Source organism: Tamandua tetradactyla, unplaced genomic scaffold (assembly GCF_023851605.1).
Source record: "Tamandua tetradactyla isolate mTamTet1 unplaced genomic scaffold, mTamTet1.pri scaffold_119_ctg1, whole genome shotgun sequence".
NCBI lineage: Eukaryota > Metazoa > Chordata > Mammalia > Pilosa > Myrmecophagidae > Tamandua > Tamandua tetradactyla.
Genome location: NW_027518265.1, coordinates 81,996 through 108,226, shown reverse-complemented (window position 1 = coordinate 108,226; position 26,231 = coordinate 81,996). Strand labels below are relative to the sequence as shown.

Sequence of the window (26,231 nt, the reverse complement as noted above, 5' to 3'; positions counted from 1 at the left end):
TTAGGAACTGTACTATTGAAAATATAAATTTTGAACCTAATAAACAGCTCTTCCTTTGGTATCATATGGAAGTTGAGTTTTAAAATACACTTATTATCATCCTTTACCCTTTTCTCTGATATGCCTTAGTCCTGACCAGATCAGCTTCCTTCATATCTCTCATTGAAGTCCATCTCCTTTCCAGGTTTTCTAACAATTGCTGTATGGGGTAATATTACCTTTCATAGCTTCAGATCTCTCTCAATATTTGGTGTTGCAGAGATACCCCAAATTTCCAGGGAAGGATCAGGTTATACACAATGAGCTCAAAACTTAAGAATTTAGAAATAATAGTGAAAACTCAGGCATAGATGTGACTGCTATAAGAGCTTACACTCTAGGAGGTTTCATAATAGGCCTTCTGTTCATAATCTATTCTGTAGAGGTCAACTCTATGAGTTTGCACACAGTAGTTAGTCCTTATTAGTGAAGTGTTTTAATATCTGTCTATTTGTTCCCGGCTTATTTTACTCCACATACTTTCCTCAAATTTTATCAACCTAGTTGCATACCTCAAACTTTATTCCTTCTCACAGCCTCTCAATATTTCATTGGGTGTTACACCACAGTTTAACCCTCTTTTTATCAGCTAATGTACCCTTAGGCCATCTCCATGCATTGCAAATCACGGAAACTGCCACAATTAACACCAGGATAAAAATGTCTACTCAAATTTTTCCTTTCAGTTCTTATACATAAATGTCTCATAACAGAGTTACAGGATCCTATGGCAACTGTGTATTTGGCCTCTTGTGGAGCCACTACACTGCCATCCAGAAGGGCTGCAGCATTCTACTTCCTTACCAACAGTGAACATATACATCTCTCTCTCCACATTTTCTCTAGCCCTTGTATCTTTCTGTTTCTTTTCAAAAGGTTTATCCAAACACCATACAACCCATCCTCAGTAAACAATCAGTGGGTTCCACTATATTCACATGGTTATGCTTTCACCACCACAATCTATATGAGAACATGTCCATTTTTATTGCCAAGAAAGAAGAGGAACATAAGGAAATTACAATAATAATATCATAACCCACCTTATATATCTCTCTGTTGATATTCAGTTTTGTCATATTACTTTTTTGTACAATTAATTACAGAATATTGCAATGTTACTAGTAACTAATCCTAGTCTGCATTAATTTTATTTTTTTCCATATGCCATCTCATTTTTTAAACATCTTGCAATGATGAAGTTCATTTATTCTATCTCCTGTAAAAACTTTCTATGTATTTCTAAGATATACAGTCCAGTTTTTATCCTCTATCTTTCCTTCTGGTTTCATATAAGCCCTTAGACTTCCACTTTCAACCATACTCACATTCATACTCACATTTTTCATTATACTTACACTATTATGCAACCATCACATACAATTGTGGTATCCATTTCTGGATTTTGACTATCACCTCTGGAATATTTTGTACTCCTTCAGCATCAAGTACCCAAATTCAACCCACTTTCTATCTCTTCACCGCCTGTGTTTCTATACTTTAATCTCAGAGATTGCTCATTATAGTTAGTTCACATTTGTGAGACAATACGCATTTTGTTCTTTTGTTTCTGACTTCTTTTGTGCAAAAAAACATCCTCAAGATTCGTCAACATTGTTGCATGCTTCATGACTTTATTTTGTCTTACAGCTGCCTGGTATCCATCATATGTATATAGCACAGTTTGTTCAGCCTCTTTTCTGTTGATAGATACTTGGACTCTTTCCACCTCTAGGTAATTGTGAATATGACACTATAAATATTGGTGTGCAAATGCCCATTAGTATCCCTGTTTTCAGTTCCTCTGAATATATTCCAAGCAATGAGATTGCTGAATCATATGACAATTCTGTACTTAAATTCCTGAGAAAGTGCCAAACTGCCTTTTCAAAATTATTAATTCTTCCCTTTATTCATGCATCATCTTCTTGATTTCCTTGAGTTCTATGTCCATGTTGTCCTTTAGCTTGCTTAACCTATGTAGAAGAGTTTTTCATTAGTTCTTCCAGTGTCAGCACTTCTGAGGTTGTATTTATTTTCTCCTTTTAATGGGTTGTGTCTTCATCTTTCTTTATATATCTTCAAATCTCCTATTGAATTTTGGCCGTTTGAATATTTTGATAAGGAACTCTGATATTCAGATTCTCCTTGTAATTGAGATTCAAGTGTACAGAAGCTGTACATTGAATCTCTTCTTCAACTCATGGTCCAGTTTATACAGATAACTCAGAACAGCCCATGGTGAACTGTGAGCTTCTACTTGCTTTGGATTCATTTACCATTCTTTTTTCTAGTTCTCCCAGGTGTGAAAATAGGTCATTGGCTTTAGCTCTTTCTACTTTTATAAAGTTGGAATTTAGAGCCAAAAATTTCCCTCTCAGCACTGCCTTCACTGAATCACGTCTGTTTTGATTGTGTTTTCAGTTTCATTTGTCTCAAGTATTTGCCGATTTCTCTTGCGACTTCTTTGTCCCACAGATTGTTTGTGTGTAGTGTTTAACCTTTGTATGTTTGTGAATTTTCCAGTTCTTCTGCCTTTATTGATTTCCATATTAAATACATTGTGCTCAGAGAAAGTGCTTTACATCATTTCAATTTTTAAAAATTTTTTGAAACCTGTTTTGTGACCCAACATGGGATCCATCTTGGAGAATGATCATGTAAACTTGAGAGGAATATATATCCTGTTGCTTGGATGTCCATTGTTTTCTATATATCTGTTAAGTCTAGTTAATTTGTCATAGTATTCAGGATTTTGGCTTCCTTATTTCTACACTGATTAGATATTCTGTGTAGTAATGAGAGTGGTGTATTGAAGTATCCAAGTATTATTAAAATGATGTCTATTTCTCACTGCAGTTTACTAGTTACTGACGTTATGTATTTACTGTTCTCTGATTAGGATCATAAATATTTATGATTGTGATTTATTCATGGGGAATTGTCCCTTGCATTAATATAATATGTCCTATTTGTCTCTTATAACACTTTTGCATTTAAACTTTATTTTGTCCAATATTAGGATATCTACCCCAGCTCTTTTTGGTTACAGTTTGTGTGGAACATGTTTTTCCAAGCCTTCACTGCCAATCTCTTTGTTGCTTTTGGCCTTTAGATAGGTCATACATTTTGTGCATTCTGTCAATCTGCATATTTTGATGAGTGCATTAATCCATTTGCATTGTGTTATTACTCAAAAGGCAATAATTACAATAAATATTTTATCCTTTAATTTTGCATGTCATCCTTATACTTGCCTTTCTTTTATCCTCTTAGTTACACTTACTTTCAATGCTCTTCTCCAAGCTTCTCTCTCTTCTCTTTTCCTTTCAGCCTGCAAAACTCCCTTTTATATTTCTTTTGAGAGAAACATTTCCTGTTTACCTGTGAATATTTTAAACTGTACATATTTGTGAAGGACAGTTTTTCCAGATATGTGATTCGTGGCTGCAGTTTTTCTCCTTCAGAGAGAAACATATCATACCATTGCCTTCTCAGCTTCATGGATTCTGATAAGATATTGGTCCTTAATTATATTACAGTCTCTTTACATGTGATGAATTACTTTTCTCCTGCTGCTTTCAGGATTCACTATTTATCTTTGACATCTGTCATTCTCATTACCATTTGTGCAGGTTTAAGCCTATTAGAATTCATTCAGTTTTGAATATGCTGTGCTTCCTGGGTATTTGCATTTATGTTGTCCCTAGGACTTGGGAAATTTCAGCCAAAATTTCCTCAAAATTCTTTCTGCCTCTTTTCCCTTTTCTTATCCTTCTGGGACACCATGAAGGCATGTTTATGCACTTCATGATAAACACCTCCTGAGACCCAGCTTCTGTTTTTGCATCTTTTATTCTGTTTCCAATCTGTAAATTTCTATATCTTATTTTCTAGTTTGCCAATCCTTTCTACTGCAAGTTCAAAATATGCTATCCAGTTCCTCTAAGACATGTTTAATCTCTTCTATTGTCCCTTCATTACCCACAGTTCTGCTATCTTTCTTTTCAGTGTTTCCAATCTTTTTATTCAACACTATCAGAGTGCCAAGATTCATTTTACCAAAAATGGGAAAACTGATCCTCATGCACATAGCATTACATTTCACCAGGACATCAATACCACACACATTATATTACTCTTCTTTTTTTCATTCTAAAACTGCAGTTTACTGATTACCATAGAGTATTGCTGAATACATATTTTTTTAATGATTGAAAATAAATAGTTGAGTGAGTTAAACAGATATTGCTAACTATTGGGAAGAAAGGTAAAGCAGTGAAATATGCAGAAATACTGTTGAAAGAGGGAAGCCCCATAATCAGATCAAATATCAGAAGACAGAAATCAGAGACAATAAATATTTTAGTGCATCCAGAATCTCTATCCTGAATCAGTGATAGGGAAACCATTATGGGAAAATTTGCACTACTAGAGTCCACAGCTAAAGTGCAAATGTCTACTGGGATAAGAGATGACCAAGAAGCTCCAAAGCTTTCTCCCAAAATACCCCCAGGTTTGCATTACATTACCTTTTATTCCCTCCAGAGAGCTAAATATCTTAGGAAGCAGAGAGACAAAAGAATAGTTCACTAATGAGGCTCATTGGAATTAAATTCATAAAAGCATGAAAACATAAAGGCTTTGTTTTACATGTCTCAAGCTTGGCTTCCCAATTTTTACTGAGGTGGAAACATAATTTTACCTTCTAGAGATCTCATGAGTATTTACATTTTCCTGCCCTTTCTGGGAGCAGAGCTTCCAGTTTCATCCATCATTCAGGGAAAACTCATAATTATTGAACTCAGAATATTCTTTGATAATTTCTGGGTGAGACATACAGTCAGTTCATAACGGTTGGGAATGTATTATGAGTCCAGTACCCCATTTATTGAGTGTAACTTTAGGGGCATCAACAAGGATAATGCAGAGAGCTAATCATTCAAAGTCCTACCCAGGTAAAAATGTTGTGGTCGAGGGAGATGATGAATACACTGAAGTATTTTCTTCCCCCTATCTGTCTCATCTAATGTTAGCTCACACACATGGGCTTCCTTCATGGAGGTATCTTGTTGCCCATATTCATCAATTTTTTCCTAAAATCATTCAACACAAACCCCTTCATTAATTCCTTCTTTGTAGGCACTAAGTGTTACTTTCAGAATAAATAAATAAGACAGTGTGCTTTATTTCAAAGACATTACATCTAAGTATGGCAACAAACATAGAAATGAGCACATGCACTATCCTGAGGTGGAAACTGAAGTCCTGGCAAAGTGGATTCAAAGTTTGGACTCATCTGTTGAGGTTTATGTCAGGTTGATAATTGCACTGAGACTGACAGGGGGATTATGTTTTCCTTACACTAGCAATTCTAAGAGGAGAAGAGGATATAAAACCACCAAGAAGAGAAGACAGACACAAATGTGGAATTGATATACTTGTAGGGTGCAGTCAAGTTTAAAAGTAGATCTTAATATCTGATGAACAATGGTAGGGAGGGTGTGAGAAAAGCAACATGAGCTGGGGAAGGTTGTCAGCAGCCAGATAACAGTGAGCTTTGAGTTTGTCCACAAGATTTATGTTTGAAGTTATTGGGGAGACAGTACAGGGTTTATCAAAGGTGATGTCCAAGAAAATTCTTGCCCTGTGGAGAGTTTTACATGAGTTTCTGTTGTCAAATTCCTGGGGAAGTGATATAACCTGGAAATAGCACAGTGGCAGTGGGCTTGAAGGTTTGGGGAATGAGTATAAGTGGGATTGAATCATAGTTAATACAAACATTCTTCATTAATACTAAGCACAATGCTGGGCACATTATAATCATTATTTTTTCTTAATTCTGTCAATTATTAAATGAAACATATCTCTGTTCTGATCTAATGGGAAATTAATTGAGACTTACAGCAAAGTCATATTCTTTTCCAAGGCATATGCTCATATCTGGAATGAAACTTAGAGTTTGTTCCTAGATTATGAATTTTACTAATATTTTTATTTCATCATAAATCTAATTTTAAAAAACAATGGAGGCAGTGCATTGGTAGTTCAGTGGCAGAATGCTTCCCTGTGCCTGCCCACATACAAATAAATAAATAAATAAATAATTTTAAAAAGCAGTGTTTGATGTTTTTAAAAATTGCAAGTATGTAGAGACAGTTTCCAGAAAATCACATCCATTTTTCCTTATTCTGATCATCTTCCATCTGCAATGCCACATTACATCTATAACGGCAGTTTCACAGACTCTCTTTGTTTTTGATGACCTGATATTTTTCAGGGAGGCTGACAAGGAGTTTTGTAAAATAACCCTCCATAGGAATTTGTTTGATGTTTTCCTGATGATTAGACTGGGATTATGGGTTATGGAGGAAGACACCAGAGATAAAATTCTGCTTTCATTACACTATGTCTCCAGGGTACATCCCATCAATGTCACTTTTCACTGTTGATATTGACATTCATCAACAATGCTTGCCAGGTTTCCACACTTTAAAGTTCCTCATTTTCCTGCATTTCCATACATCACCTTTGGAAGGGGGTTCATACTTGAAGACACACAGTAGGTGTGGGAATCAACTCACCTTCTGGAGAAGCAGTATCTACATGTTTTGGGTAATCTGCATGCGACATTTTAGTCTTCTTACTCATATATTAAATATTTCCTTTTTAATCTTTATAGACTCATGACATGTATTTTATACTTTGGGTTGTGACATAATACTACTTTATTTATTTTGTTGTGAGGTTTATTTCAGTTTGGGCGATGGGATATATTTTAGAGGTGCTCTGTGTCTCTTGGATTTATCCCGATCATTGATGCTTCATTTTAGTATCTACTTAATTTCTGGTGGTACAAGATGCTCCCAGCTCTGCTTGTATATCTCTACTCCAGGTCTAGGGTCAGCTACTTCTCCAAGGAAACTTTTATTGGAGAATGGTGTTAAAATAATGGTCTGGGCACTATGTGTGCTCCGTGTTACTTAGACATCAAAGCATTCTCCAAGGACAGACTAAGAAAATATTTGCGTGTTCCCCAAGTTGTGCATATGCACAGACCCATAGATATGTCTACATGTAACCTTCTACCTATATTAACCTACTCATGCTGATACATCTCACTCTAAACCATTGCCAGGTAGAATATTTACTGTCCTGCCCTTACTTATGGTTAACCACCAACTCTGCAGTGGGAAACGTACCCTCCTCACCTGACATCATCTACTTAATGGCTTGACTCCAGTTTACATAAGCAAATGTGATAGAATTGTCAACCTACATTATGGGAAGATAAACTTTATCCACTAGAAAGGCTGATTCACTTAGTCAACCTTCCTTTCCTCTCCCCAATCCCTTGAAACCAGTGTTCTTTCTATTGTCCCTATTATTTGGACTAATCCAGAAAGTCATATAATTGAAATTATACTTATGCAGGATGTTTAGACTGCTTTGTTTCAATGACCAGTAATCATGTTAGATGTATGTTTGACTTTTGTGACTAGAGAGAACATTCATTTTTATCACTGAGTAATGTTCCATTGTATAGATATAGTTGAATGTGTTAATCCATTGACCTTAAAGGACATCTTAGTTGTTTTCAGATTTTGGAGATTATACATAAAACTGCTATAAAACATTCATGTATAGGTTTTTCTATGGATTTAAGTTAACAAATTGGCTGGATACTTGAGGGCAGAATTTCTGGATTGAATGGTGAGACTAAGTTTAGCTTTTATAACTATTGCCAAACTGTCTTCTGGTTGCAGCATTTTGAGTTCACACTAGCAGTGAATGAGAGTCTGTACTGCTCCCCATTATCAATAGGCTATGGTATTGTCACTGTTTAGGTACTCAGGTATTCCAAGAGGTGTGTGATGGTATATCACTGCAGTTTAATTTTGCAATTCCTTAATGAAAAATGATGTTGAGCCTATTTTCACATATTTATTTGCCACCTGCATATCTTCTTCATTTCTGTTTCTGTTCAAAATTTTTGCCCAGTTTTTCTATTGGGTGTTATCTTTCCTTAAATGTGTGTTAACAATTCTTCATATATATGAATACAAACCATTTATCAATATCTATCATAGAGCATAAGTTTTATATTTGAATGACATCCAATTAATAAATGTCCTCTTTCATAGATAATGATTTGGGTGCTATTTCTAAAAAAGTGATCACCAAAGCACAGGCCACTAGATTATCTTGGATTTTTTTTTCTAGAAGTATTATACTTTGCATTTTAATTTTGTGTACAGATTCGTTTGGAGTTAATTTTTGTGAAATGTATACAATATTTGGCTACATTTCTTTTTGTTTTGCATGTTTATATGCATTGTCCCACAGCATTTATTGAAAGATCTTATTTTTCCTTAAATTGCTTTTGCCTTTTGTCAAAGGCCAGTTGACTGTATTTGTGTGGGTCTGTTTTTGAGTTTGCTAACATCTGCTTTCTGTGTTTATTGCATTCTCACAGATTAGTTCATGTGTCTATTTCACCAATACAACATGGTTTAATCATTGTGTCTTAATAATTAGACTTGAAATCAGATAGTTTTATATATTCTAGCTGTAAATTCTCCATTCATTCACCTTCAGTATTCTCTAAGTAGTCTAGGACTTTTGCCTTTCCTTATAAACTTTTAAAATTATTTTAACAAACATCAGCAAACTAACTTCTTGACATTGGGAATGGGGGTGTAGATGAAATGGCATAGCAAAAGTATTGATCTTCTTATCTATACAGATAGAAAATTTTCAGTTATTTTAAATTTTATTGTAATAATCTGTATACAACTCAGACTTTTTATTCTATCCATTTTCATTGTGCAATTTAGCAATATTGATGACAATAAAAATATTGTGCTACCATCACCAATATCCATGGCCCAAATATTTCATCACATTGTGCAAAATAGCTGGCCAAATGATTTTTGAATTAAAAAAAGTCAAAGAGCATTTGAGGTGGAACATATTGCCTTGGGAAAAAGTTTAAAGTTATGGACAAGGAAGGCTTCTTAGTAATAGCATAAAAGAGAAGTAGGAACATTTGCTTACCCTGACATTTTCAGATAAAAACAGTAAATTTCTATATGATTAATAGGAAATAATTGAGTCAATATATTTACTACACAAAACATAACATTTATGTTAATTTGCTGAGAGCTGCTTCTACTTAAACCTGCCTTGTTCTGGTCTCTTTTCCAGCAGTTTCATCAGCTACATGGAATCAGAGAATGAAGCATGTGTTTCAGAATTTATCCTTCTGGGACTCTCAGAAGACACAGAAGTGCAGCCCCTCCTTTTTGCTCTGTTCCTGACAATGCACCTGATCACTCTCACTGGGAACCTGCTCATCATCCTGGCCACCATCTCTGATGCCACTTGCACATGCCCATGTACTTATTCCTTGCTAACCTGTATTTTGCAGACACCTATTTCACCTCCACCACAGTCACAAAGATGATGGTGAAATCCAGACAGAGAGAAAAAGCATAGGTTATGGAAACTGCCTCACCCAGATATATTTTTGCATGGTTTGTGGAGGAATAGATGACTTCCTCTTAATCATGATGACCTATGACCACTTCGTGGCCATCTGTCACCCACTGCACTACATGGTCATCATGAAACCTAAGCTCTGTGGTCTCCTTCTGCTGGTGTCATGGGTGTTAAGTGCTCTGGTCTCTCTTTTACATGGACTATTGGTTTTGCAATTGACTTTTGTACAGAGTTGGAAATTCCTCACTTCTTTTGTGAAATTACTCAAGTAATCCAACTTGCATGTTCTGGCAACTTCTTCAATGACCTAGTGATATATTTTGCAACTGGAATTCTGGGTGTTATTCTACTCACTGGCATCCTTTTCTCTTACTCTAAGATTATAGCTTCAGTTTTGAGAATTTCATCTCATGGAGGAGTATAAAGCATTTTCTACCTGTGGATATCATCTTTCAGCAGTGTCCTTGTTTTATGGTACAGGTCTTGCAGTGTTTCTTTGTTCTGCTACCATCCAAAACTCAAGGGCAAGTGCAATAACTTCCATGATGTACACAGTGGTCACTCCCATGCTGAACCCCTTTATCTATAGTGTTAGAAACGAAGACATAAAGCAAGCCTTAAAAATAATTTCCTGCTAAGTAAGTCTCTATGTGTAAGGATCCTTTGCCCTACGTTCAGAAATTTACTCTTCATTAATAGATTAAATACTGGGAGATATAAATTAAAATACTCTTGGTTTACAACACAAGTCTGATTAACATATTTTTAAGAAGTTAGAGCTATGTCTTTCAAATAGAAAACACAGAAAATCAGTCCAGCCAGGAAAGATAATACTTCTGCTATGTACAGGAACATTGCATTGAAATTATTGAATTGGCTAGGCAGCATTTTCTGCAGTTCAATAAGAAGCTTTTCTAGTAACTATTGGTTACATATGCACTGTGTCTGCTAGTTTACCATCCTCTCTAATAAAGGATCACAAACTGGAAGGAGGGAGAAATACCTGTTAAGCATCAGTCCACCTCATGCATGTCACACCATATCATGTAGACAGCATGGTGGACGCCAAACTTATACTTGAGTGTACTTCAGGAAGAAGGGTGATTGTATCTCTTTTAAAATTTCCCAAGACTTCCTGTTTTCTTTTCACTACACCCAGCTAGTAGATAGACTCTGAAGAAAGATATTTTGTAGCTCATGTCATGAAGGATGGAGACTGTTACTAATTTTCATATAAGTTTTGTTCAATTTAATGTCGTCAAGAACCATCCAGGTTGTTGCATGTATCATGAATTTATTCCATTTTACAGCTGTGTAATAGTCCATCATATGTATATGCCACAGTTTGTTTATCCACTTGTCCATTGATGGACATTTGGGTTGTTTTCCATCTTGGAAACTGTAAGAGTCAGGCTCAGTTTACCTTTCAAAGAAGATGATGCTGACAGGGAGAAGGGAGGATCTCTAACATAAGCTTAGAACTAGTTCCAAATCTTTGATGGCCAGGGTCATTAAAATGTAAAATATAATCAAAAGGGGAACCTCGGGCAGCAAGTTCAAATTAGTTAAATTATCTGGATAGGCTGTAACCTCTGGAGTATTTAATCAGTGGAGAAACAGTGGGGGGGTGCTAGCTAGGTATAGGTATAATCATTTCAGCATTCACTTGTTTGGCGCACCAGCCATCATTTTGTGTTTGGCTGGGTGCCCACTCTTGCAAGATTGTGAATAAATTCTTTTCTCCACAATTAGATGAGCATTTGAGCTCCTTCAGGTATGATGCTCTTTCTAACAGCAACTGTGAATAGTCCTGCTATAAGCATTGGTTTGTAAATGCCTGTTCATGTCCCTGCATTCAGTTCTTCCAAGTATATGCCTACTGAAGGGATTGCTGGATCATATGGAAATTCTAAACGTAGCTTCTTGAGAAACCCCCAAAATACCTTCCTGAGGGGTTGCACTATTCTACATTTCCACTAATAAAAAATAGGTGTGACATTTCTCCAAAGCCTCTCCAGTACTTATCATTTTTTTGGGGGGGGGGTGCGTGGTCTGGAAATTGAACCCAGGTGGTCATAGAAGTATGTGTGAGATGATAATTCAGTATAGTTTTTTTTTACTAATTAAAGAAAAAAAAAGAAATTAACCCAACATTTAGAAATCATTCCATTCTATATATGCAATCAGTAATTCTTAACATCATCACATAGATGCATGATCATCATTTCTTAGTACATTTGCATCGATTTAGGAAAAGAACTAGCAAAACAACAGAAAAAGATATAGAATGTTAATATAGAGAAAAAAATAAAAAAAATAATAATAGTAAAAAAAAGAAAAAGAAAAGGAAAAAGAAAAAAAAGATACACAAACAAACAGACAGACAAAAAAAACCTATAGTTCAGATGCAGCTTCATTCAGTGTTTTAACATGATTACTTTACAATTAGGTATTATTGTGCTGTCCATTTTTGAGTTTTGTATCTAGTCCTGTTGCACAGTCTGTATCCCTTCAGCTCCAATTACCCATTATCTTACCCTGTTTCTAACTCCTGCTGGACTCTGTTACCAATGACATATTCCAAGTTTATTCTCGAATGTCGGTTCACATCAGTGGGACCATACAGTACTTGTCCTTTAGTTTTTGGCTAGACTCACTCAGCATAATGTTCTCTAGGTCCATCCATGTTATTACATGTTTCATAAGTTTATTCTGTCTTAAAGCTGCATAATATTCCATCATATGTATATACCACAGTTTGTTTAACCACTCGTCTGTTGATGGACATTTTAGCTGTTTCCATCTCTTTGCAATTGTAAATAACGCTGCTATAAACATTGGTGTGCAAATGTCTGTTTGTATCTTTGCCCTTAATTCCTTTGAGTAGATACCCAGCAATGGTAGTGCTGGGTCGTATGGCAATTCTATATTCAGCTTTTTGAGGAACCACCAAGCTGCCTTCCACAGTGGTTGTACCATTTGACATTCCCACCAACAGTGGATAAGTGTGCCTCTTTCTCCGCATCCTCTCCAGCACTTGTCATTTTCTGTTTTGTTGATAATGGCCATTCTGGTGGGTGTGAGATGATATCTCGTTGTGGTTTTGATTTGCATTTCTCTAAAGGCCAGGGACATTGAGCATCTCTTCATGTGCCTTTTGGCCATTTGTATTTCCTCTTCTGGTAGGTGTCTGTTCAAGTCTTTTTCCCATTTTGTAATTAGGTTGGCTGTCTTTTTGTTGTTGAGTTGGACAATCTCTTTATAAATTCTGGATACTAGACCTTTATCTGATATGTCATTTCCAAATATTGTCTCCCATTTTGTAGGCTGTCTTTCTACTTTCTTGATGAAGTTCTTTGATGCACAAAAGTGTTTAATTTTGAGGAGCTCCCATTTATTTATTTCCTTCTTCAGTGCTCTTGTTTTAGGTTTAAGGTCCATAAAACCACCTCCAATTGTAAGTTTCATAAGATATCTCCCTACATTTTCCTCTAACTCTTTTATGGTCTTAGACCTAATGTTTAGATCTTTGATCCATTTTGAGTTAACTTTTGTATAGGGTGTGAGATACGGGTCTTCTTTCATTCTTTTGCATATGGATATCCAGTTCTCTAGGCACCATTTATTGAAGAGACTGTTCTGTCCCAGGTGAGTTGGCTTGACTGTCTTATCAAAGATCAAATGTCCATAGATGAGAGAGTCTATATCTGAGCACTCTATTTGATTCTATTGGTCTATATATCTATCTTTATGCCAATACCATGCTGTTTTGCCCACGGTGGCTTCATAATATGCCTTAAAGTCAGGCAGTGCAAGACCTCCAGCTTCGTTTTTTTTCCTCAAGATGTTTTTAGCAATTCGGAGCACCCTGCCCTTCCAGATAAATTTACTTATTGGCTTTTCTATTTCTGAAAAATAAGTTGTTGGTATTTTGATTGGTATTGCATTGAATCTGTAAATCAATTTAGGTAGGATTGACATCTTAACTATATTTAGTCTTCCAATCCATGAACACGGTATGCCCTTCCATCTACTTAGGTCTTCTGTGATTTCTTTTAACAGTTTTTTGGAGTTTTCTTTATATAGGTTTTTTGTCTCTTTAGTTAAATTTATTCCTAGGTATTTTATTCTTTTAGTTGCAATTGTAAATGGAATTCGTTTCTTGATTTCCCCCTCAGCTTGTTCATTGCTAGTGTATAGAAATGCTACAGATTTTTGAATGTTGATCTTGTAACCTGCTACTTTGCTGTACTCATTTATTAGCTCTAGTAGTTTTGTTGTGGATTTTTCCGGGTTTTCGATGTATAGTATCATATCGTCTGCAAACAGTAATAGTTTTACTTCTTCCTTTTCAATTTTGATGCCTTGTATTTCTTTTTCTTGTCTAATTGCTCTGGCTAGAACCTCCAACACAATGTTGAATAAGAGTGGTGATAATGGACATCCTTGTCTTGTTCCTGATCTTAGGGGGAAAGTTTTCAATTTTTCCCCATTGAGGATGATATTAGCTCTGGGTTTTTCATATATTCCCTCTATCATTTTAAGGAAGTTCCCTTGTATTCCTATCTTTTAAAGTGTTTTCAACAGGAAAGGATGTTGAATCTTGTCAAATGCCTTTGCTGCATCAATTGAGATGATCATGTGATTTTTCTGCTTTGATGTGTTGATATGGTGTATTACATTAATTGATTTTCTTATGTTGAACCATCCTTGCATACCTGGGATGAATCCTACTTGGTCATGATGTATAATTCTTTTAATGTGTTGTTGGATACGATTTGCTAAAATTTTATTGAGGATTTTTGCATCTATATTCATTAGAGAGAATGGTCTGTAGTTTTCATTTTTGTAATATCTTTGCCTGGTTTTGGTATGAGGGTGATGTTGGCTTCATAGAATGAATTAGGTAGTTTTCCCTCTGCTTCGATTTTTTTGAAGAGTTTGAGGAGAGTTGGTACTAATTCTTTCTGAAATGTTTGGTAGAATTCACATGTGAAGACGTCTGGTCCTGGAGTTTTCTTTTTAGGAAACTTTTGAATGACTAATTCAATTTCTTTACTTGCGATTGGTTTGTTGATGTCATCTATTTCTTCTTGAGTCAAAGTTGGTTGTTCATGTCTTTCCAGGAACCCATCCATTTCATCCAAATTGTTGTATTTATTAGCGTAAAGTTATTCATAGTATCCTGTTATTACCTCCTTTATTTCTGTGAGGTCACTAGTTATGTCTCCTCTTCCATTTCTGATCTTATTTATTTGCATCCTCTCTCTTCTTCTTTTTGTCAGTCTTGCTAAGGGCCCATCAATCTTATTGATTTTCTCATAGAACCAACTTCTGGTCTTATTGATTTTCTCTATTGTTTTCGATTTCATTTATTTCTGCTCTAATCTTTGTTATTTCTTTCCTTTTGCTTGCTTTGGGATTAGTTTGCTGTTCTTTCTCCAGTTCTTCCAAGTGGACAGTTAATTCCTGCATTTTTGCCTTTTCTTCTTTTCTGATATAGGCATTTAGGGTAATAACTTTCCCTCTTAGCACTGCCTTTGCTGTGTCCCATAAGTTTTGATATGTTGGGTTTTTGTTTTCATTCGCCTCAAGGTATTTACTAATTTCTCTTACAATTTCTTCTTTGACCCACTCGTTGTTTAAGAGTGTGTTGTTGAGCCTCCATGTATTTGTGAATTTTCTGGCACTCTGCCTATTATTGATTTCCAACTTCATTCCTTTATGATCCAAGAAAGTGTTGTGTATGATTTCAATCTATTTAAATTTTTTAAGACTTGCTTTGTGACCCAGCATATGGTCTTTCTTTGAGAATGATCCATGAGCACTTGAGAAAACGGTGTGTCCTGCTGTTGTGGGATGAAGTGTCCTATAAATGTCTGTTAAGTCTAGCTCATTTTTAGTAATATTCAGATTCTCTATTTCTTTATTGATCCTCTGTCTAGATGTTCTGTCCATTGATGAGAGTGGTGAATTGAAATCTCCAACTATTATGGTATATGTGTCTATTTCCCTTTTCAGTGTTTGCAGTGTATTCCTCATGTATTTTGGGGCATTCTGGTTCGGTGCATAAATACTTATGATTGTTATGTCTTCTTGTTTAATTTTTCCTTTTATTAGTAGATAGTGTCCTTCTTTTTCTCTTTTAACTGTTTTACATTTGAAGTCTAATTTGTTGGATATTAGTATAGCTACTCCTGCTCTTTTCTGCTTGTTATTTGCATGAAATATCTTTTCCCAACTTTTCACTTTCAATCTATGTTTATCTTTGGGTCTAAGATGTGTTTCCTGTAGACAGCATAGAGAAGGATCCTGTTTTTTAATCCATTCTGTCAGTCTATGTCTTTTGATTGGGGAATTCAGTCCATTAACATTTAGTGTTATTACTGTTTGGATAATATTTTCCTCTACCATTTTTTCTTTTGTATTATGTACATCATATCTGATTTTCCTTCTCTCTACACTCTTCTCCATACCTCTCTCTTCTGTCTTTTCGTATCTGACTCTAGTGCTCCCTTTAGTATTTCTTCCAGAACTGGTCTCTTGGTCACAAATTCTCTCAGTGACTTTTTGTCTGAGAATGTTTTAATTTCTCCCTCATTTTTAAAGGGCAATTTTTCTGGATATAGAACTCTGGGTTGGCAGTTTTTCTGTTTTAGTAATTTAAATATATCATCCCACTGTCTTCTAGCTTCCATGGTTTCTGCTGAGAAATCTACACATAGTCTTATTGGGTTTCCCTTGTATGTGATGGATTGTTTTTCTCTTGCTGCTTTCAAGATCCTCTCTTCCTCTTTGACCTCTGACATTCTAACTAGTAAGTGTCTTGGAGAACGCCTATTTGGGTGTGTTCTCTTTGGGGTGCGCTGCACTTCTTGGATCTGTAATTTTAGGTCTTTCATAAGAGTTGGGAAATTTTCAGTGATAATTTCTTCCATTAGTTTTTCTCCTCCTTTTCCCTTCTCTTCTCCTTCTGGGACACCCACAACACTTACATTTGTGCGCTTCATATTGTCCTTCAGTTCCCTGATCCCCTGTTCGAATTTTTCCATTCTTTTCCCTATAGTTTCTGTTTCTTTTTGGAATTCAGATGTTCCATCCTCCAAATCACTAATTCTATCTTTTGTCTCTTTAAATCTATCATTGTAGTTATCTATTGTTTTTTCCATCTTTTCTACTTTATCCTTCACTTCCATAAGTTCTGTGATTTGTTTTTTCAGTTTTTCTAGTTCTTCTTTTTGTTCAGCCCATGTCTTCTTCATGTCCTCACTCAATTTATCGATTTCGTTTTTGAAGAGGTTTTCCATTTCTGTTCGTATGTCAGCATTATTTGTCTCATCTCCTGTATCTCATTGAACTATTGGTTTGTTCCTTTGACTGGGCCATATTTTCAATGTTCTGAGCATGATTCATTATCTTCTGCTGGTGTCTGGGCATTTAGTCAGATTTCCCTGGGTGTTGGACCCAACAGGTTGAAAGATTTTTCTGTGAAATCTCTGGGTTCTGTTTTTCTTATCCTGCCTAGTAGGTGGCACTCGTGGCACTCGTTTGTCTGTGGGTCCCACCAGTAAAAGGTGCTCTGGGTCCTTTAACTTTGGAAAACTCTCGCCATGTGGGAAGTTCACCAGACGAAGTGGCTTGGAAGAGTGTCAGCTTGCCCAGGGATCGGAACATGGGGAGGGTCCCCGGCCACCGCAGCCCAGGAGAGCGTCCGTCTGAATCTCCTAGCTGGCCCGGGGTGCCAAGCGTGGTGGGAGGGCACCAGCTGCCACAGCCCAGGAGAGTGCACCATTCCCAGCTGGACTGGGAAGCCACGTGTTTGGAAGGGATCCCAGTCACCGTATTTCCGTGGCCTGGGGATCTCCGATCCAATTCTCCCAGTTGGTACGGGGAACCGCGCGTGGGGGTGGTGCCAGCCGCCATGGCTTGAGAAGCTGCCTGTCCAATTCTCCCAGTTGGCCTGGGAAGGAGGAAGGGAGGGACTCCAGCCGCTTGCCGCCCCGGCCCGGGGAAGCCCGCGCCCCTTGGCGATCTCACTGGCGTGGGTTCTCCCAGCCAGTCAGCCATTCCAAAATGGGGTATGCTGTCTTCTTGATCTCTGTCGTGGCTCTGGGAGCTGTTCTGTATCGTTTCTACTCCCCTAGTAGCTGTTCTTGAGAAGGAACTAAGACCCGTGCATCTTACTAAGCGGCCATCTTCTCCAGAAGTCCTCAGTATAGTTTTGATTTAACTTTCCCTAATTGCTAGTGATGTTGAACATTTTTACATATGCTTTGGATCCATTTGTATTCCTCTTGGATAAGTGTTTATGTTTTTGCCAACTTCTAAATTGGGTTGTTTGTCTTTTTGTTGTTGAATTGTAGCATCTCTATATATTCTGGATATTGAACCCTTATCTGATATGTCATTTCCAAATACTGGCTCCCGTTGTGTAGGCTGTCTTTTTATTTTTCTGAGAAAGCCATTTGATGTGAAGAAGTATTCCATTTTGAGGAAATACCATGTATTAGTTAGGGTTCTCTAGAGAAACAGAATGAACAGGGAACACTTGCAAATACAAAATTAATAAAACTCTCTTATGTGACTTCAAGAACACAGAATCCAAAATCCACAGGGCAGGCTGTGAAGCTACCGATTCTGATGGAGGGTCTGGATGAACTCCACAGGAGAGGCTCACCAGCTGAAACAGGAAGAGCCTGTCTCTTCTGAATCCTCCTTAAAAGGCTTCCAGTGATCAGATTAAGCATTATTCATTGCAGAAGACACTCCCTTTTGGTTGTGGTAATCAGTTGTGGATGTAGCTGATATGATCATGATCTAATTCTATGAAATGTCCTCATCACAACAGATAGGCCAGCACTTGCCCAACCAGACAAACAGGTACCACCACTTGGCCAAGTTGACACATGACCTTAACCATGACATACCTTTTATCTATGATTTCTTTCATTGCTTACACTTTGGGTGTACAGTCTAGGAATCCACTGACTATCAACAAAGTCCTTAAGATATCTCCCTACTGAAATTTTATGATTGTAGCTCTAATGTTTGGGTCTTTGATCCATTTTAAGTTAATTCTTGTATAAAGTCTGAAAAAGGGGTCCTCTTTCATTCTTTTGAATATGGATATCCAATTCTCCAAGCACTGTTTGCTGAAGAGGTTGCTCTGTACTGGTTGAGTTAACTTGACTGCCTTATCAAAGATCAATTGTCCATAGATGAGAAGGTCAATTTATGAATATTCAGTTTGATTTCATTGCTCGATATACCTAAATTTATGCCAGTACCATTCTGTTTTGACCACTGTAGCTTTGTAATATGTTTTAAATTCAGGTGTTGTGAGTCTTCCCACTTCATTTTTCTCTCTCAATATATTTTTAGCTGTTTGGAGCACCCTGCCCTTCCAAATAAATTTCATTGTTTGTTTTTGTATTTCTGCAAAGTAAGTTGTTGGTATTTTAATTGGTGTTACATTGAATCTATAAATCAATTAGGGTAGAAATTGACTTTTTAACTGTACTTAGCCTTCCATTAAATAAACACAGTATGTGTTGCAAATCAATCTACCATGCCACGGGGGGAGTGGCACCAACCTCCATTGCTTGGGAGACTTATAGTTGTGCATTGTGATCTCAGCCCTTCCACCTGTTCAGAACTGGTTTGCAATGTGTGTCTGGTCACAGAAGTCCCCTTAAATACAAATGCAGAAGAAATCATCATATTTCTAAGTTATTAGGCATGAGATATATAAAGAACTAATATTTGACAGGAAGAATATTAAAGGGTGAGGCAGATAGACAAAGGACAGAGATTGTGTAGGCTGTTGAACTAAGGTAGATTTATTGTAGACTTATTATGTTATAGATTTAGGATATTAAATACAAACCCCATGTTGACCACAAAGAATATATCTGAAGTATACAGAGAAAGAGAAATGAGAAGAGAATCAATTTGCATTGCTACAACAGATCATTTATACACAAAGTAAGGTAGCATTAGAGGAAATTAGGGATGAAAAAGTATAAAATGTATAAGAAATGAGTGACAAAATGAGTAAAGTGTCTCTTGCTTTATAAGTAATTACTTTTATGCAAATGACTTAACCTCTCCAATCAGGAGACACTGGTGGGCACAATGGATAGGAAAAGCAAGACACAACTATAATTTATTCACAAAAGCCAAAAGTTAGGCCCATAAGACTCAACATTTGAACATGAAAGGATGGGAAAAACATTCCAAATAAATAGCAACTGAAAGAGACTGCATTGACTTAACTAATATCTGATAAAATAGACTAACTAAAAATCCTGCAGGTCCAAACATTTTTGTGTATACTATTGCATTTGATAGGTCTGAAGAGAAGACAGCACTTTGTGTGGAACCAAAATGTTGACTTTCATGAGCCCATGTCAGAGGTACACTGTTCTCTGTATCTGTGAGTCTGGATAAGTTGTTGGTTGTGTTTCTTGTCCTTGAGGGTGTGGAGCCCTGGGTGAACCTTGAAACTTCTGTTCCATTCTGAGCAGGGACAATCAGCCATGTCCTCAGGCTGGAACCCAGAGAGTCTCTTAAAGATTTACCTGCTTGCCTTGGAACCAATAAATTGATCCAGCTGTCTCAGGGTGGGTTGTTATTTATGTGGGTCAGGGATTTGGGGAGATTGCCCCAGTGCTGCTGCAGACATGATGTCACTTCAGTGAAGAGATTGTTTCTGTGTCCAAAGCATGTGACTGTGGCACCTGTCTCTGGCCTCTTTGGAAGCAAAGGGCCACTGAACCAGCAGTGTCTGGGGTACATGTCCAGGTCTTAAACCATGGAGAGAAGAGGAGTGACAGAAAGAGGGGAAAGAGAGGCAGAGCTTGGTGAGGAGCTCCCTTCCCTCAAACCCCAGAAGAAGTGGCATCTATATAGATAGAGGACAAATGGAATGGGGGTTGTCCCAGGTCAAAGTGGAGGTGAGGACTCTGTAGTCTGAAGCTCTGTTTGGATACTGAACCCTCCTCAGTCTCTTTACATCTCTTACATTAAGCAATCCTGAGAAAGAGATACTATGCTTAAATAAGATGTTATATTGTCTGTCCTTGACAATTCCAGTTCTGGATTCTCCCAGATCAGCAAAGGAAAAGGGAGAAGTCATGCTAATAGAGACAAATGGGAGAAGCCTGGCCTCTGGAGACCTTTTGGTCCTGTAGGTTCAAGCTGTAGGGCTGTCCTACCTTGGTGTCCATGAGGTTTGTTCAGCTGCCCTGGAGGCTGGACAGGTTTCCCTGACAATGGGTACATCTTAGAATTGGGCAAGTATCCCATAATGTGTGTCTGAAGGGCTACCAGGAGTCTGTGACATGCCAAAGCCTTCCCCTCTGGTGGTCCCAGCTCATGCTGATCAACTCTCCAGGTACTGCAGCTCATCAGGACATAGTGGGTCTGTGGGAGCTCCAGATTCCAGATGGTAGGACTGTTATTACAGAAAAAGCAATTGCATTACAAGTAATGACAAGATATCTCACCACTCAGCTGCATTAGCTCACCAGCCCCAAGGTTGTGGGATGAGACTGAATACTGCAGCCCTCCCATAAGGAGAAAAACTGGTTTCTTTTCTTTCCTTTCAAGTCTTCTTGTAAGAAGAATTGAATTATTTCTACTTTCATATTTTCATACCAAGTCTCAGCAGTCACTTTCAAACCCACCTTTTATCATTTATTTTATCTTATTTTTTCAGGTCACAGAGGGAGAAGGCACATTCAGTAGAGCAGAGGAGGTTTGTGTCTCACTTCCCCCTGGTCATGGGCCCTGTGTGAGCCCTGGAGGTGTCCTCCCATATCAGGCAGTAATCATCAGCCTCAGTCTCAGGACAGAGCCCAGAGATGAGTCAATGTGTGATATTCTTGCTAACTCTTTTGATCAGGAGAAGTGACTAAGAAACCCTGTTCCCAACTGCTTGCTTGAGTCTGATTAATAGAACAAGAGAATTCATAGAGAGCTCCCTGACTTCTGCTGATACCAGTATATGTTTTTTCCTGAAATGTTGATGCCACATCTCAGCACACAGGTGAGTCTGGTGGGAGCTTCTGGAGATGCAGTGAGAGAGGAGGGCTGAGTCAGCACAGGCTGGTTGAAGGAACCTACAGACATAAGCAATGCACAGAGATCAGATGAAGCTACTGAGATGTGAACCAACCCCTGCAGCCTGTCCTTACCTGTATGGTGGGAGAGGATCATGAGAAACAGAGGAGCCAAGGCCATGATGGACACAGCTCTTGAGACCCCAGGGCTAGAATTGTATTGCCTCAGACTCTTATGTTTACTTTTTCAGTGGCTTCAGGGAGGAAGAGCAGGGCATACAAACAAGCTTCTTCACGTTTGTGTCCCCATCTCATCCTGAGCTAGGGCCTGTGAAAACAGAGGCATCTTAGATGAAGGAATGACTGAGCTTGACCCCATAGAAATAAGCCTTCTTGTAAGTAGGTGCTGATTGGGCCATCCACAAGCCTAAAAACATGAGGCTTTTCTAGGGAACAAAGTTATTGGTACTCCATCAGCAAGCTCAGGCACAACCAGACATGAAGACAGTCATTACTCACACATCTGTGATCTCTAACTGTAAGGAATCCCTGAACTGCAGCATGGTACCCCCTGCTGATCATGTGTAGAAGTTCAGTCTCCACAAAACCTGGGTCTTTCTGCCTTTTTAACATTTCACTATCATTCCATACATGTTGATTGAGATGTTGATGTGCAAACACTGGGCTTATATTCAATATTTCTAATGGTAATTTACCACATCAGTTTCATACAGGATTATGAAGGAAAAGCCAATAAGAAAAAATACAATGAGCCTGGTAAGTGCTGGGAATCAAGATTGTGGCTTTACGATCTTCTCAATTCTTGGGGCACTTAGAGAAGGTTCTCAGAGAGGACATCTTTCAATTGGTTCCTTGAGGAATGAGTAGATGTAGAGCTCACCACGGATGAGAAAGGTGATGTGCCTATTTTGAAGGGGAAGAATTTAACAAGTTACATATTTATGAAAGTGTCAGCAGATTCTGAGAATGCCAAAGTGCTTGAGGTGATGTGGCCTAGGGGAGAACTTGGACGAGGGAGGGACAGATCTGGAGATATATGAGAAACAGGGAAGAAATTTTGAGGAGAAAATGGATTTTTGAATTGCTTGAATAGCCCGCCCTGGAGCCATTGCACAGATAGTTTTATTTCTGGGCTATTTATTAAATTTACTGTTTTTTGCTTTCTGTAACACCTAGTACAATTTAGAATTAATTTTACTTCAGAGTATGAGTAAATATCTAATGTTTGTGCCTCAGTTGTTCTTCATTCATTTGCAAAGCAATCTAGGCTATTCCTAAATTTAGCAATTTATTTATAGATATTAAAATTTATAATATCTCCTAGTCTGTAGACCAATATTTAGTAAACTTCATTAATTTCAGTAATGCATTGAATTAACTTTTCATTATTAAGCCAGTGTATGCTTCAATGTTGATCTTGTTTACTGAGATCTTCTTTTATTTTTATTTTTTTGGAATTTTTAATTCTGTAAAGGTTTAATGTATTTGCCAAAAAGGGCATTATGTGTTTGCAAGGAGAAGATGTGGTCATCAAGTCTCCCTCTATGTCCTTGTACCCAGTAGAGAGCTGTCTGCTGAGGCATCAGAAGCCACAGCTGGGCCTGGTGTTGTCTCCATTGATGACAGGGTAAATGACATGCTTAGGACAAAGACCATTGAAGGTCCAAGGTCCTCAGTGGGCTCTGGGTGAGACTGGCACAGGGAGAGTCAACAAGGCTTTTGTATCTACTGATCCTGGCATAGATGGAGAGGACACATTTTGCCTATCACATTGTCCCTGAGAGGGATTCTGCTTCTGATCAATACTATCTACCCTGTGTGGAGGGGAGCAGGTTATCGGTGTGATTTAAGCTATAGATTATTCTCAAGTTCCTTAAAGTCAGTGATGCCTAAAAGTACCTCAAACTCTTGCATGCTCATAACCTGATAACAAATGGAAAGATGGTCAAGATCATTTATCATTAGGGAAGTGCAAAGCAAAATGAGAAGATGCCATTTCATCATTACTAGGAGACCCCTAATTAAAATGGCAAGTAATAACAATTCCTGGTAAAGATGTGGATATAATGAAGCCCTGTGGTATTGTTGGGAAGAATGGAAAATGATGCAACAATTGTGGAAAATAGACTGCCAGTTTCTGAAGATGTTAAATATAAAGTCAGCAGCTCTTCAAGAAATTGCACTGTTAGGTCTCTGCCCAGGAGAAAACAACATATACATCAATACAGAAACTTGTACATGAACATTTTAGTGTCCCTGTACACAAGAGGCCAAATATATAAACACATAAAATCTTCAATGGCTGTTGAATTGTTAACCAAAATATGGCCTAGCCATACAATAAAGTACTACTAAATAGTTAAAATGAGAAATATTGCATTTTATATATGATATTGCAATAAAATAAGCTAATGACCCATAGTATGATATGCAGAAACCTCAAAAACAAGATGTGAAACAATCAATTGAAAGAAGTAAGTCTCAAAGGAACACATATTGTATGAGTCCATTTAAAAGCAAGGTCAAAGATAGGTGACTATTTAGAGACAGAAAGTAAAATATTGGTTACATAGAAATGGGAGAGGGGGCTTGGACTGAGAGCAAATGGGGATGGAGTCTCTTTGTGTTCATCAAAATGTTACATATGATGACATTTGCACACCTCCATAAATATGCCAAAACACATTGAATTTCCCACTCTACATGATGATATTTATGGTAGTCAATTGTAGCTCCATAAAACTGTTTAATAATGGTTAGGAGCCGTTATCATGGCCTTTAGAGTTGTCTGTGCTCTGACTGGGGGAGCTGACACTTAGGGATGCCACAGTTACCCTCCAGTGGTATTTGTCACAGACCATCAGAGGGACAACACCCTCACAGGGGCGGGAGCAAAGTTTTGTTCTCACTTCCCCATGGGTCTTGAGGACTGTGGGTCTCTGAGACTCTTGTCACAAGACTGATAGTGATAAACAGCCTCATCCTCAGGCTGGAGGCCCAAGATGCTCAGGGAGCCAAAGTTTCCTGACCTGAAGCCAGAGAGGTGATCAGAAACCTCTGAAGGTCTATTGCCATTACCATAGATGAGGAGTTTGGGGGTTCTTCCTGGGACCTTTTGTCACCAGTGCACATGATAGCCATCTCCAATATTGCTGCTGCTCTCAGAGAAGGAGAGTGTGACTTTTCACCCAAAGCCCTAGACAGTGAGGGTGCCTAAGCAACACTGTCTTCAGGATACTGGAAGTGGGTGAGAGAGTGAGATGGACTCTGGGTTCTTGAGAAAAGGGGAGAAACCAAGAACCCTGTGAAACCCCAATGCCCTTAGCCTTGGCCCCACATCCAGTCACCATTGCAGTGAGTGAGGAGGGTGAGGAAGAGAAGGGACAGGGCCACTGTGGTGACAATCCTGAGTCATGTCTTCTGTGACCCTCTAGAAACCCCTCTTCATACTCTAAGAAGAGGGAGGGTCCACCCATGCAAATGAAATAACCCCAGCTTTTGCATCCCCACTTTTGCATGGTCCACAAAATGGCCAAATATAGGCCATTTTGGGGGAGGAAAAGAGTGGCTGGGGAGATAGGTGGGGCTGTGGGAGTCCTGTGGTGATGGAGTTTTCAGCAGCAGCCTATGAGACATGCCAGAAGGCCCCAGGCAGTGCAAGTGGCTGCTACAAGCTCTTGTCACCCCCAGTGCCCTTAGGAATAAGCCCTGAGTAACCTCCTGGTGACCAGGACCTTGTAGGGTTGTGAATGACAAGGTGACTTTACCCAAGCCCAGGGAGCTTCGGCCTTCATACTACTCTGCCCATTGAACCACTGCCCTAGGCTTGGGCCAGGCATCGCTTTGTGGAACTATGCCCTGCATTAGCACAATTTTTTTTTTCTATGCAGGCTCCCCAAGCTTGAATCTATATCATGTTCCCTTTAGCTGTTCCTTGGGTCAAAATAGAGTGTGACTCTTTCATATAAGTACAGGAGTTCCACAGGTGCTTCCCTTCCCTACTTTTTGCTGAAGGAAAGGAGGCCAAAGAGGTCATTACTGTCCACATGTGTCTGAAGAGATGAAGGCTGGTTGAGACAGAGGAGGAGGGAACCAGGTGTTCTAGTTTGCTAGCTGCCAGAATGCAATATACAAGAAACAGAATAGCTTTCAAAATAGGTAATCTATTAAGTTGCAAGCTTACAGTTCTAAGGTTATGAAAATGTCTACATTAAAGCAAGTCTATAAAAATGCTCAAATTAAGGCACCAACAATAGATTACCTTCACTCAAGAATGGCCAATGAAGTTCAAGGTTTTTCTCTCAACTGGAAAGGCTCATGGTGAACATGGTGATTCTGCTAGCTTTCTTTCCAGGCTTCTTGTTTCATGGAGCTCCCCAGGCATGTTTTCCTTCTGCATATCCAAAGATCTCTGGCTGTGTGGACTCTCATTTTACTCATGGTTCTCAAGCTTTTTCCAAAACATTTCCTCTTTTAAAGGATTCCTGTAAACTAATCAAGACTTACCTGGAATGTGTGGAGTCACGTCTCCCTCTAATCAAATGTTAATACCCACAATTGGATAGGACATATCTCTGTTGAGTTAATCTAGACAAGTTTCCAATTTAC

General features: G+C 38.1%; 1 pseudogene; it reads left to right on the top strand.

Moving 5' to 3' along the window:
* Nucleotides 1-9,262: 9,262 nt before the first annotated feature.
* On the top strand, nucleotides 9,263-10,178 carry LOC143673085 (olfactory receptor 7A17-like; annotated as a pseudogene).
* The last annotated feature ends 16,053 nt before the right edge of the window (nucleotides 10,179-26,231 follow it).